Source organism: Acanthochromis polyacanthus, chromosome 9 (assembly GCF_021347895.1).
Source record: "Acanthochromis polyacanthus isolate Apoly-LR-REF ecotype Palm Island chromosome 9, KAUST_Apoly_ChrSc, whole genome shotgun sequence".
Classification (NCBI taxonomy): Eukaryota; Metazoa; Chordata; class Actinopteri; family Pomacentridae; genus Acanthochromis; species Acanthochromis polyacanthus.
In genome coordinates, this window is record NC_067121.1 from 14491550 (window position 1) to 14506684 (window position 15135).

The window sequence follows — 15135 nt, forward strand, 5'->3', positions numbered from 1 at the left end:
CCATGTATGGCAAGACACTGTAAAGAAGTTATATTACTTTGTGTTGCTAAATTCTGGGAGGGAACAGGTGGCTACCACTCCAGGCTCATACCTTCCCTCCACCACACACCTACACCTTGTTTTCGTCAGACATTCAATTTGATCTGCCTAACTTCCACACTCACTAGAAGTGTTTGCACTATATTCATTCACTACTACTGACATAGTTAGTTATTGGAGCACTACATACGTATTACATTTTATTCACTGGATTTTAATTAGATGTGTTGTTTTAGTTTGATTAGCATTTAGTTATCACAGTATAGGGGTAATGACAATGTGCACTCAAATGTGATGATATAACAGAGTTATGGTGTAGCATTTGGGTTGTATAGGCATTTTCTCTGCTATACTGTGCAATTAACATGATTATTGTGTGCTACATATACTCATTTGACATTTACACCAAGTACAGTTAGCTTGTGTTTTTTGTTTTGCTTCACGTGTCACATGACGAGGCATTTTACCTCTCGACACCATTGAAAGTACAGTCTCATAAAACACTTGATGCCAAGAGTAATCATGTCTGAGAGGATGTTTCCCTGGTCATGTCTCACGTGTTGCTAGGAAGCCGGACAAAGACGATCACTGAATCCTCAGGATGGGATAGTCCCGGGGGGATTCTGACAGAGCTAGTATTTAGGATCTAGTATCTTTACTCTGTTGCCCAGTTGCTCCAGTCACTGAGCCTCTGTCAATCAAGTGACCCTCATTGTCTGGGATAGGTAAGGTATGTCCCCGAGAATGTGATTACAGCTTGTTAATATATGTGGCTCTCTTAAGAGCCACAAGGGGGGACTGTTGTGGAAAAATTAATCCACTGCTATAATAAATCTATGTCTGTGTGTGTATCTGAGTGCAGGCCCTTTGCCCTCTGACTGAAATGGTTTACAGATAGCCTGTAGGTTGTTTCCTCTAGGATAACTGCCAGTATCAACAAAAGTATTGTTTGGAGATAAGGGTGCAGGTGTTCGTGTGAGAAAATTTGGGGGAGGCTGCCTCCCATGGGGAAAAGTGCCGGCCGCCCACGAGTTTCCAATTAAAATTATTAGGGAGTAAAGATTCGCTCTTTCCTTAAATTATGTAATACTGGCAGCTGGCGGTGGCAAAAAGAGGGATGGGTTAAGGGCATGAACTGACCCCAGCTCAGAGGGTATAAAAGATTGTATTATCTGACAGTAAGTTCAGAGGGCTTCCGGAACCTCTCTCAGTGTTTTGACCTGTGTTAAACAGAATAAACACTTTTGGCATCTGAAGACTCGACTCCTGGACTCCTTTGATGATTCTATGGTGAGACTTAGATATTTTCAGACCGAGAACTTAGAATTAAATCACAGTTGTTAATACATAGAGTGATCAGGTTAAACATAGATTTTACGTAGTGGGGCAACTGGCCCCCCCACTACATTCGGAGGCCAGGGGACGGCTGATGTCCCGGTGGTGTTGTAGGAGGGGCGTCGGGAGGTGGGGAGCAGCTGGCGTGCTGCTGTGGGGGGATCCAGGAAGGGAGGTCCGAGCCGACTGGGGGGTCCAGGGGGGGATTGCACGGTGCTGAATGGTTCCAGGGGAGGAACAGACGAGGAACTCAGTGGGGGGGATCCCGGACAGCGGAGTCTAGGCAGGAGAAAGGACATAGCGTGTTAAAAACGTCAAAAACTCAACGAACAACTGTGCGGCTAGAGAGCGAACTGACTAGTAAGTCGTATTCAACAATCTGGCAGGGTGTGGAAGGATGAGCCGGTTCTTATTGCTGGTGTGTAATCACAGTGATGTTTCTCAGCTGTCCGGGACCCGTGGAGATGGCTGATTACCTGAGTGGAGGCAGGTGTGAGTCTGCGCTCCACTCAGGTGCCGCACTGGAGGAGGAAACAGAGGCAGAGGAGCGGATGGGAGACAGAGGAGTGGAGAGGAGACAGAGGGAGAGACAGGGAGGAGAAAGATAGGGAAAAGGGATCTTTTTTGGGATGCTAGGTGGGAGAGGGGGTGAGGAGAGGACCCTGACAGAGCTGTGCTTAAGGACAGCCTCAGACAACTGCTAGTGCTCCGCTGGATTAATGTATCTTTTATATATAAGCTTTTTTTCATTATCCTCCATAATAAATAACCTGCTACTTTAAATGTAAGATTTTGTGCCATGTCTGTGCAGAATAACTTCAAGTTTCTCAAGCCTTTTTATTTAAATTGAGTGTTTCTTCCTAGGACTTTAGTTAGTGACCCAGATCATGGTGCCCCTCTCTGGAAATCTCAGCCAGACTTACTGTATATACCGATTAATACACAGTGAAGAGTGTCTGAATGTAATTAATACTATTGTCTTGTATATAATTGTTAGACTTTTCTGTGCTGACGGCACAGTTCTGTTTTGCTGAACCTGTACAGCCAGCTTTTAAAAACCTGCAGTCTTCATTTTGTGTTCTTCAGAAGCCTCTTAACAGCCTTCAACTTGTGCTGAATAGTAATAAAACCCCATCATGCTTTTGCCCGCAACTGGAAGTATAACTGACCTTCAGATCGGCATTCTCGTTGGTGCTGATATTGAAGAAGTGTATTCATACATTAATATTTGAAGTGATAAAATACATATGACACTTTAACAAGCAATTCAAGCAGCGAATACAAAAAATCTTTTTTATTGCATTGCAGAAACAGTTCTGATCTCCCATATGTTCGTAAACAACAAATCTGAAGAGTGTTTATTGACTGATGTAATCCACAGACACAATGCAGTCTGTGTGAAGTCTACCTGTAGGCTGATAACTGGATATGCCCTCAGCCCTCACATCATTATATCACAAAAACTGTGCTGAGTCTCTGTTATGGGAGGTGTTGAAGTGATGGTTTCTGTTTATAAAGCTCTTCTCCAAAAATCATCATTTTTATTTGTACTTTTTGCTGCAGTATTTGAGTTTATTACAGTTACTCTCAGAGCTGTCTGAACCTGAAGACTGCTCAGATTAGTGTTCAGATTTTGTAACTCATGTTCTTGGAAAAACCTGCAACACATTACATAGGTTTAAGATTTGGGTCTGGTGGGGAAAATAATCTCATAACCAACTTTAATAATTATTAGCTTGATATGGAGTTGAAATGAAAATCACAATGTAAAAAAATATCCCACATGTGGTCACAGCTGATTAATTCCATCTTTGAATAAACTGACAACTGCTCAATTATTCAAATAATTAAATGGTATATAAAATACCAACAAATAGTGACAAATGCTCATTAAAATGTATTTTCTCATCGAAGAGACTGCCTTTCTTTTGAAATGATCTTCATCAGCAGATGACCGGCAAGCTGTAGTTTCAATTACCATTACTTCAACAGCTTCTGAAGAAAAAAAAACGCATGTCTAACAATTAATTTTTTGCTTTCTGGTGAATTTTTATGCATCGTTTAGCACCTTCAATACCTTCACTCTATCCTGTTGCACCTACGGATGACGTTATAATCAGTGCAGACTGCAGGGTGGGCCATAAATTTCCATACATAGAAAAAATAAACATTTATTTTGCACAACCATTTTTATTTATATAATGTGCTCTATATGATTACCATTGTTTTGAAAATACATATTAATATGTGTTTTCCACTGTTGATGAACTTGCATTAGCACAGTTGAAGTTATGCTTGTAATGGCGTTAATGATATGTTCCTTGAGATTATTTATGCCTCGCAACTTCACCTGATACACAATGGCCTTCAAGTGCCCCCAAAGATAGCGTCAAATGTATCTTCCAGGGTATCTGAAGCATAAAAAATATACATTATAGATTTTCCTATGTATGGAAACTTATGGCCCACTCTGTGCAATGGAGTACAAACGCACATGTATTAATTGATGAGAAGGTCGTATCTTCTGCAGTCTCCCAGAAATCTGCGCCTCTGATTGGGATGCAATACATTGAATTTTCATCAAATTTTGTTACTTTCTATTTAGAATTAACTGTGAATTAACCAGTTACCTGAGAGATGACAAACAATACTACATATTGCCTTAGATGAGTTAGCTTGTAAAGTATTAGATATGAAAATAATGAAAATTTAATATAAAGCATCTTGTTTAGTATCCTGAAAAACAATCTATAAATAAAATGCACTGTTATTATGAAAGTAATTATCAAGAAAATCCACTGACACACACCACTTTGCAGAAATTGTTACTTCCCTGATTTTTGCGAGTATATAACTGCTGCACACATTTGTGCAAATATGACCTAACAGGAACACTGCACATATAAAACTAAACACACAGAATATATGTGACTATTACACACTGTCCATCAAATAATTTAAGTCATTTTTAGCAGACCATCATTTATCACATGCCATCTGCAGCATGTTGAAGGGCGACAGCATATGGAACCTCTGCCCAGTATATGTGTAATTACACTCCTAACAGGTGTTCCCCAGTGCACTGAAACCTGCAATCCAACTCAAAAACTGTTGAAGGCATGAGCATGATACAAGGTCATAATTTTAATACCATACCCCTGGAATCTTAAGAATTTCACAACATCTGGAGGGGTGACAACGTTTTAAGAATGTTAAAAAAAAAGAACTCAAACTACCACAGCTATGAAAGTAAATTATATGTCATGGTTGGTTTGCTTTGGAGAAAAAATGTCGAAGAAAAGAGCAGACATTATTCCTCTGAAGGCATGTTTGTCTCTGTCATTGGATGCAGTCCTGATGAAACAGATGCTAAAAATTCACAGAAACAAAAACACATTTGTTACTCTAAACAGAAAAAGGGATGGCTATATCTCAATTATTTCTGAAAGCCAGGAATTTTCTCATAAAATGCTCTGCAGGTTGGTGGGTTGAAGGGTGCAATGTAATAAAAGTACAAAGATCTGGAAATGCACTTGTTGAGGAGTTTGCAGAGTGGCCTTTTTGAGGGTCTGACAGTTTGTGAGGGCAGAGGTCAGCTGGAGAACTGCATCAACATGCACAGAAATATGTGCCACAGCCTCTGTTTCTGCAGGTAGCCTACATTTAACACTCAACAAAATCCAGTTCCAAGGAAAGTAAGCTAATGGATTTTTGTGAATGTTATTCAATCCAATAGATATTTCATCCTCTACACAGCTATTCTTATTCATTGGCAACATGAGCAAAGACGTTAAATGGGCTGTAGTGCATATTTGCAGCAACTACTACTTCTACTACTATTATTACTGCTACTCTTGTTGGTTGTACTGCCTCTTAAGATATGGCTATTTCAGTATTCTCTATGTGTTTTCTGGACATCCATTTAAATAGTCAAATCAATTCAATACTGAATTTATGAATATATTATTATATTGTTATTGAGTCATAAAACAAAAACACGAAATGTTTTGTTTTTTGTTTGTTTTTAACTCAACAATGAGCTGGATTTTTTTCTTCAACATTTAGCAATTTAAACTGAGTGTCTTTAGGTTTACAGCTGTTGATCAGATATGGAAACCATCCATCTTTTTTTGGGCTGTGGAGAAAGATTAGCAGCAATTTTAAACAAAAATATCAATCAATAAATTCATAAAATACTTAGCAAATTACACCCAATCAAATACAAGAACTCTGCTATAATCCCTACTTTTGACAATGTCAGAAAAGTGATAATTATATTTTTTGTTTATTAATGGAATCATAGTTGTTGTTGGTGGTGGTGTACTGGGTTAAAATGTTCCTAAAATTTTCTCTACCTCATAAACATAAAGTAAACTGATCACCTTCCGACCAGTATCAGCAAAAACTGAATATGGTTTGTAAAAGCAGAACTTATGCAGAGTGGTTGAATGAGATTGCCTCAGATTGAACAGGTATTTAATGAGTGGAGCTAAAAATAATTGTGGGCTTCAGACCAACATGAAACACCACTCTCTGTATTGGCTTTACCAAGTTTGAAGCAGTTGCTCATCTGTTTTTCAGAGGTAGACCATGTGTTCTGTGTCGTCATTTTAGGAGGACGACCATTGCAGCTCTGATTAGTGGCACTATGGCTTGTTCAGTGCCTCCTGATTATGGCTGTAACTGTGTTTCCATAGATTTTTAGCTGGTCACCGATATCCCTCTGTCCTTTTCCATCTTTGTGGACTCTTGCAATCAGATTTTTTTTTTCAGTTCTCAGGCAATTCTTTTCCATATGTAGCCATGATGCAGACATACAAATAGGTCCAAAACTGGGAAAGAAAATGTTCACAGCTCATTTTAGAACCATGTTCATGCTTAAACTGATCACAGTTTATGTAATTTGTGTGTCATCAATCATGGGTGTATATACTTTGAAGCCTATATTTCCACTATAGTCTTTCTAAAGTACAACTTCATAACAATGCAGTGAGAGTTGAAGACATTTTGAATCATTTGACATTTAGGTAATGTTGTAAGGAGGTGTACTCTCTTCTGTTGTATACTGTAAATACAACACCAAACAAGAGTAAAAAATGAAGATAAAACCCTACAGAAACACATAGTTGAAATAATCTGTTATATCTAACGGATTAGTAGATTAGAGTGAAAGAACATAATGAAAAATACTCAATAAGGATTCCTAAACTCTTTGACAACATCCTCACTTGTTTCGTTTTGTCTGACATAGCCAAAAAAAGCCAGTTATTCATTCACTATTGCATGAGACAAAAACATAGCAAATCCCTTTTATTTAAATCATTCTGCACTAAACTTTAAACAGTCCTGTCAAATTCTGTCTGTATTTAGTCTACATACGTACATGCAGGCTGCACACAAAAATCTTAATCAATTTGTGCTCAAAATGCTGCTTTCAATCAAGCACAGAAAAGATAGAAATCTGAGACAGCACATGTAAGAAAACAATATTTTGAGCCTAATTATAGTCTTCACACTGGAGACAAAACACATGAAGTCACAATGAAAGACAGGTGACAAAATTCCTGTTGTTGTGCTCTGCAGGGAAGATTTCTTTTTTCCTTACAGTACGTCTTACAGTGTATGCAGAATTCTTTTAGAGAATGGTGACAAAATATAACTGGAACTATAAGTTGAATACAGTAGCTAAGACCATGTAAAAGAAACAGCAAAGGGTTCCTGTTCACTGTCAACTTGAATTAGCTTGATTATATTCAGATGTCTGTTTTACACGATTATCATGAGCAGCAATGACAGTAATCTATTGTTTTGTTCACATTGATTGTTTACCTGAACAAAATTATCCATGCAGGTTCAATAGGTGAGCGGGTCAAATTGGATTTAAACATACTTATATATGAGACTAAAGTATTTACAAAGGGATTAGTTCACAGTGAAATCTTACAGATGCTGCTGTTTTAAATTAGCCTAAAAAGTGTGTTAAAGCATTTTAAAAAGCCCTTTAAAGCCTTGGAGCCAGACTCCAACAATCAGAACACAACAAAGTTATTTTTTTCCATCCAGCTGCTGCAGCCTGGATATTTCTAAGGAGTGTGGAGTCACACAAATTATCACCAACTGCCAAAGCAGTTTTGACGTCTGAGACGGTGAACAAACTGTGCCAGTCTGACAGTGATTGTTTAAATTAACGAACATTTAAAATCCCTTTATAAATGTAGGCCAGCTGATTGGGAGCAGCTTTTCGACAGTTAAGTGGTATACACACGTGGACAAAATTGTTGGTACTCCTCAGTTAAAGAAGGAAAAACCCACAATTCTCACTGAAATCACTTGAAACTCACAAAAGTAACAACAAATAAAAATTTATTGAAAATTAAATAATCAAAATCAGCCATCACTTTTGAATTGTTGATTAACATAATTATTTAAAAAAACAAACTAATGAAATAGGGCTGGACAAAAATGATGGTACCCATAACTTAATATTTTGTTGCACAACCTTTTGAGGCAATCACTGCAATTAAACGATTTCTGTATTTGTCAATGAGCGTTCTGCAGCTGTCAACAGGTATTTTGGCCCACTCCTCATGAGCAAACAGCTCCAGTTGTCTCAGGTTTGATGGGTGTCTTCTCCAAATGGCATGTTTCAGCTCCTTCCACATATGTTCAATGGGATTCAGATCTGGGCTCATAGAAGGCCACTTTAGAATAGTCCAACGCTTTTCTCTCAGCCATTCTTGGGTGCTTTTGGCTGTGTGTTTTGGATCGTTGTCCTGTTGGAAGACCCATGACCTGCGACTGAGACCAAGCTTTCTGACACTAGGCAGCACATTTCTCTCCAGAATGCCTTGATAGTCTTCAGATTTCATCGTACCTTGCACACTTTCAAGACACCCTGTGCCAGATGCAGCAAAGCAGCCCCAAAACATTACTGAGCCTCCTCCATGTTTCACCGTAGGGACAGTGTTCTTTTCTTCGTATGCTTGGTTTTTGAGTCTATGAACATAGAGTTGATGTGCCTTACCAAAAAGCTCCAGTTTGGTCTCATCTGTCCAAAGGACATTCTCCCAGAAGCTTTGTGGCTTGTCAACATGCATTTTTGCAAATTCCAGTCTGGCTTTTTTATGAGTTTTTTTCAGCAGTGGTGTCCTCCTTGGTCGTCTCCCATGAAGTCCACTTTGGCTCAAACAACGACGAATGGTGCAATCTGACACTGATGTACCTAGGCCTTGGAGTTCACCTTTAATTTCTTTGGAGGTTGCTCTGGGCTCTTTGGATACAATTCCAACGATCCGTCTCTTCAATTTGTCATCAATTTTCCTCTTGCGGCCACGTCCAGGGAGGTTGGCTACTGTCCCGTGGGTCTTGAACTTCTGAATAATATGAGCCACTGTTGTCACAGGAACTTCAAGCTGTTTAGAGATGGTCTTATAGCCTTTACCTTTAAGATGTTTGTCTATAATTTTTTTTCGGATGTCCTGGGACAATTCTCTCCTTCGCTTTCTGTTGTCCATGTTCAGTGTGGTACACACCTTTTCACCAAACAGCAGGGTGACTACTTGTCTCCCTTTAAATAGGCAGACTGACTGATTATGAGTTTGGAAACTCCTGTGATGTCAATTAAATGACACACCTGAGTTAATCATGTCACTCTGGTCAAATAGTTTTCAATCTTTTATAGAGGTACCATCATTTTTGTCCAGGCCTGTTTCATTAGTTTGTTTTTTTAAATAATTATGTTAATCAACAATTCAAAAGTAATGGCTGTTTTTGATTATTTAATTTTCAATAAATTTTTATTTATTGTTACTTTTGTGAGTTTCAAGTGATTTCAGTGAGAATTGTGGGTTTTTCCTTCTTTAACTGAGGGGTACCAACAATTTTGTCCACGTGTGTACATCTTTATCAGAGGGGGATAAAGTCTGCCACCCTAAATGAGCCTCATACAAAGCACATCCATAGAGCTCCTGCTGAGAAGTGTGTGTGGAATCTGTTGCACATGGTGTGAAGTCGTGGCTGTTTGATGTAGCAGCGCCTCGGGACAGAGATCACACTACATTATAAAACACAGTTTGTAAAAGAGGGGTGGGGTACAAGGAATGTTTTGAGGCCAGTAAAGAGATTCCCTGCTGTGGAACCAGCAGTGCTTTGATGCCCAGGGGAGAAACAATATCATGTGCTAATAGATTAAATCTGCACTGACTGATAATCTCCTATTTGAAGACGACAATCTCCTCCTCAGTTGACTTCAAATTACCTGACCAGCAAAGATAACTTGCATTTGTAAAATCTTTTAAGAGGATCATTATAGCTGAAAGTGCAGTGATGATCTGTCTGGTTTAAAGATTAATCAAGTCTTTACTTAAGCTAGAGGTTCATCTTCAATGCGTTGATTCAAGATTCAGGCCATATCTAGGCAAATTTTTACAAACTACCTGTGGGACACACCCTCTCTCCTGCTCCCACCAATCATATGCATTCCACTAAGCTTCCATGTACTGAAAAAATCCACCCAAGCATGGTGTTCAGTCTGCCACTGTAGTGGATTGGATCAATTGTCCACTACTTATTGATCTCTTATGGCTGCCTAGTTCAAACCATTGACACTTTAATAATTATTTCTAGGTTCTTGAGTAAAATAATCTAAGTCTCACCAAAAGAGTCCAGGAGCCAGTCTTCAAATGCCAAAAAGAAAAATGTTTATTCTGTTCAAAAACAGGACAAACAGATGAGAGATGATCCTGGGAACATGTCTGAAATGTGCCAAAATTCACAGGCTTTTTTATACTATTCTGGCTGGGGGTTTTGCCACTCCCCCAGCCCTCCCTTCTTTTGTTCTGTTCTTCTTAGGTTTTTTTCCTATTAGATTTTCTGTCTTATTTCTAATGGTGTCAGGGGAGTTTTTAACATCGTTAAAGGTTGGGAGGGGCATCCCTCAGAGAGAAGTATCTTCCCCCGGGCTTCATGCCAGTCCCAACCACAAGTTCCTTTTACCGTTCTTTCTGCAGGACATCTGGCAGTCGCTGAGTACAAGGTTACACTACCGGTCATCACACACATATTGAAACTACACAGTCAACACATCTCAGGACATCTGTCAGTCGCTGGGTACAAGGTTACACTACACACATATTAAAACTACACAGTCAACACATCTCTGCTAGATTACAGAAAGTAGCAAACCAAAATCAACTAAATTAATACTACCCAGTGTGATGAGTAAATGAATATATGAAGTATATATGTGTGTGTGTGCGTGTGTGTGTGTGTGTGTGTGTGTGTGTGTGTGTGTGTGTGTGTGTGTGTGTGTGTGTGTGTGTGTGTGTGTGTGTGTGTGTGTGTTTATGCGCATGCATGTATGCATGTATGAATGTATACTGCTCAAAAAATTAAAGGAACACTTTTTAATCCAAGTATTGCATCAAATCAGTGAAACGTGGGATACTGATCTGGTCAAGTAAGTAACTGAGGGGCTTTTTAGTCAGTTTCAGCTGCTTTGGTGTTCATAAAATTAACAACAGATGCACTAGAGGGGTAACAATGAGACAACCCCCAAAACAGGAACAAGTTTACAGGTGAAGGCCACTGACATTTTTTTCCTTCCTAATCTTTTCTGACTGTTTTTCACTAGTTTTGCATTTGGCTAGGGTAAGTGTCACTTCTGGTAGCATGAGGCGATACCTGGACCCTACAGAGGTTCCACAGACAGTCCAACTCCTCCAGGATGCCACATCAATGCGTGCCATTGCCAGAAGGTTGCTGTGTCTCCCAGCACATTCTCAAGCGCATGGAGGAGATTCCAGGAGACAGGCAGTTAGTCTGCCTTCGACAGGGCTGTCGAAGGTCCTCAACCCATCAGCAGGACAGGTATCTGCTCCTTTGTGCAAGGAGGAACAGGATGAGCACTGCAATAGCTCTACAAAATGACCTCCAGCAGACTACTGGGGTGAATGTTTCTGATCAAACAATCAGAAAGAGATGTAATGAGAGTTGTCTGAGGGCCCAGTGTCCTCTAGTGCCCGCTGTGCTCGCTGACTGGCACCGTGGAGCTCGGCTGGCATTTGCCATAGAACACAGGAATTTGCAAGTCCACCACTGGTGCCCTGTGCTTTTCACAGATGAGAGTACCCTGAGTGCATGTGACAGGCATGAAAGGGTCTGGAGAAGCCGTGGAGAACGTTATACTGCCTGTAACATTGTTCAGCATGACCGGTTTGGTGGTGGGTCAGCGATGGTGTGGGGAGGCATATCCATGGAGGGACGCACAGACCTCTACAGGCTGGACAATGGCATTCTGATTGCCATTAGGTATCAGGATGAAATCCTTTGACCCATTGTCAGAGCCTACATTTGTGCAGTGGTCCTGGATTCCTTCTGGTGCATGACAATGCCTAATCTTATGTGGTAAGAGAACTCATGCAGTTCCTGGAGGATGAAGGAACTGATACCATTAGCTGGCCCCCATGCTCACCTGACCTGAATCCAATAAAACACCTTTGGAACATGATGTTTTGTTCCATCCGACACCATCAGGTTGCTCCTCAGACTGTCCAGGAGCTCAGCGATGCCCTGGTCCAGTTCTGGGAGGAGATACCCCAGGACACCATCTGTCGTCTCATTCAGAGCTTGTCCCGGCATCGCCAGTCATGCATACAAGCACATGGAGGCCATACAAACTACTGAATACCATTTTGAGTTGGTGCCAAGGAATTTCAGCAAGATGGACTAGCCTGCCACATCAGTTTTTCACTTTGATTTTGGGGTGTCTTGAATTTAGCCCTCCTGGGAGGTTGATAATTTTCATTCCTATCAAGCAATGTGGCATCTTTTCATTCTTAACACATTATCCAGTCCATATCAATGCTAATGTCCAGTTTGGTTTTTCCCCGTATTGAAATATGATGTATTTTCAAAGTGTTCCTTTAATTTTTTTGAGCAGTGTATATATGTATGTGGACGTATATATGTATGTATGTGTATGCATGTGTATGTATGAGAAGTGACCACAACGCAAATAAGCAGACGATATAATGAGTACATACATAATATCACATCTAATAGTAAACATGGGAATATGGTGGATGTAAGCACAACACACACGTAACACACCAGTGAATAACTAACTCAGTGTGGACTTCAATGAATACAGTAAAACACATCTAAGAGGTGTGGTGGTTGGGCTGGTCAAATTGAATATCTGACAAGGAGAGGGTGCAGGAGCGTGGAGGAGGAAAAGTATCAGCCTGGAGAGATCTAACTTATTTACAGCGTTTTGCCATGCATTGAAAGTGGGGCTTTATGTTGCATGAGCATCCTGTACCTCTCCAGAATTTACCAACACAAAGCAATCCTATATGTATGGAATAATGGACACTGAAACCGCCCCAATGACCATGGTAGGAAACACAGGAATTGATGATCATCGAGTGCTGACAGGCAACACGGAGAAGGTAAATGGGTGTAGGGTGATCAGGATTAAGGTGAAAAACTGAACGAGCTATGTGACGCTTATGAGATATGAGGAGATGCTTGTCCCTTTGAGACATGTTGGTAGGGCCAGAGAGGGGTGTTGCAGAAGGGAGTCCAATTTGTCTGTGATCAAAGCACAATGGGGTAAAACTATTTATCACTAGTTAGCATCCTCTATATGGTTCTCTTGTCTAAGAAATCCTAGTTCAGCCTCTTGTGAAACAGCAAACAACTCTATAAGCAAAATCATTAGTAGTAATGTCAGTAGTATAACTTGGTGAGTGCAACGAGTAATGCTGAATTAGTCTGCGAACAGCTAACACTTGCAGTATACTCAAGAGATTTCTCTGACACAGTTTGTGAGGTTAACCTCTTGTAATAATTTTTTATGTGAGTTTTATATTCTTGTTTTTTGGTAGCCAAGCAGCTATGACCTGCTAAGGTCATCAATGCAAATCCATCCAGCAACCAGGAAAATCCCAGACCTTCAGAACCAGGCGTTTTGCAGAACTTAAGTTCTGGACTACATCAAAAGACCTATGTCCACTGTGTACATTAAAACATTAGTGTACTTCATAGATCAACACACCATTGCTTACACTATCCATAATTATTAACACGTTAAGCATTATTAACTGTGTTTTGTATGCTAACAAATCAAAGCATTCATGAACAAGCAGAGTACATTTGGAATATTAACAAACAAGCAGTGTACAGGCTTCATTACAGATTCTTGGCCATATATACAGGTTACATTTCTGCAATAATGCCCTTATGGGAACCTTGTGGGGAGGTTCTTTGAGGAAAGGGGGCCGAGGCCCGGGGGGTCCTACCCCCATTGTCCTTAACATTGCGTCCATTGCAGTCGTGGTCTGTGTCTGATGCTGTAGACGTGTTTGGCAGAAGTGATACAAAGTGTTATAGGCATGCATAGTGTTCTCCAGAGTCCGTTGCAATGTGGCAATTTGGTGTTGCTAGTCAGACACCTGAGCCTCCAGCTCAGCATTCCGGCGGCTCACACGATCCAATTCAAAGCGATCCACTTGCTGTAGGATTCTGTAGAGGCGACTACTTTCACGCCTCCTAATCAATGAGAACTGATGTCTTGCTCGGAGTGACAGACCTCTCTGCATGAGGATGAAAGTTTCTCTGGTCAGTTTTGAAAGTTCCTCACTGAGTTTGTCATAAGAGTATTGTTCAATGGGGCGTCATAGGAAGGAGATCAGATGAATTTTGTCTGCAGCACTGTAGGTGTCAGGTGGTGGCAGCTGGATCCGTCTGACGACCCGTGGTTCAGGCGGAGGGGGCAGACCGCCCTCCTCCCATCGCTCTGGAGTTGCTGGGCTCCTTTCACCAGCCTCTGAACCTGGAAAAAGTGCGGGTGGCTCATCAGGAGTGAGTGGACCCTTCGGTCGATCCTCGGGTGTGGGCACCTTGCTTGGTCGTGGCCTCGCAGGTAGCACCTCTGGTCTGGATGGCACCAAAGCGTGGGTCATCCAGGGGCTGAGTCCAGCCAGCTGAGCCTGCTCCCTGACGGTGGGGAGAAGGCATAGGGAATCGGTGTGGCAGGATAGTTGACGCTGGAGGGTCCCGCTGAACCACCATCCTCGCTCTCTTGTGGGGAGGGATGGTCGGATCTGGCATCAGCAGGAGCCTCACTCTCAGGAGAAACTGAAGGACCAGTTGCACCACCAGTGGCTGAAGAGTCGGAGGAGTCATCCCTGCGGCGGGAACGACGAGCCAACAGTCTGGCAGACCTCCTTTCTCCTTGCGGGGAGGAGAACATAGCACTGGACGTGGGCGAACTAGAACGTGAGCGTCGTGGGGCGCGTTGCGCTGCCCCTTCAGCATGCGATGGCACAGTTAAAGCAGATGGGCCGGGGAGATGGCCAGGTGGGTCAAGCGGGCGGTGACGAGTGCAGTGGTTGCGGTGGAACCAGTGGGGCTTACCTTCAACTTTCAAGGCAGTGGGAGTTGTAAGAACAACCGTGAACGGACCGTCTCTACGTGGCCTGTTCCACTGCCGTCTAAACACTCTTATAAACACCTGGTCGCCCACCTGGATGTCACGAGCGTCGATTGGGATCTGAGGTTTGTCCCTGCTGTTAGCTTCCTTTACCTGTTGAAAGATAAGTCTGTGGATTTTAGTCAGAGCTCACAAGTAATCGCCCAAGTCACGCTGCAGTTGAGGCAAAGAGGGACCTTCTACTGGTCCGCTGTGTTGTGAGACAGGCATAGGGTGTCCTGTAAGCATTTCATGTGGGGTTAGATGTGTTAGTCTGTTAGTTTGCG

At 41.5% G+C, this 15135-nt stretch overlaps 1 protein-coding gene across 4 annotated transcripts in view; it reads right to left on the reverse strand.

Annotated features, from left to right (window-relative positions):
• and2 (actinodin2) overlaps window positions 1–15135 on the reverse strand; it is a 131168-nt gene that overhangs the window by 29014 nt on the left and 87019 nt on the right. Inside the window, exons 1-2 of one of the 4 annotated variants that reach the window (XM_051953375.1) lie at window positions 1733–3144; window positions 1418–1653 (exon numbers count right to left, since the gene is read on the reverse strand). The exons of the other annotated variants lie outside the window; for them this stretch is intronic. The gene's annotated coding sequence lies outside the window, so the exon portion shown is untranslated. Of the gene's footprint in view, window positions 1–1417; window positions 1654–1732; window positions 3145–15135 lie in introns of those variants that run through there. 4 annotated transcript variants of the gene reach the window in all.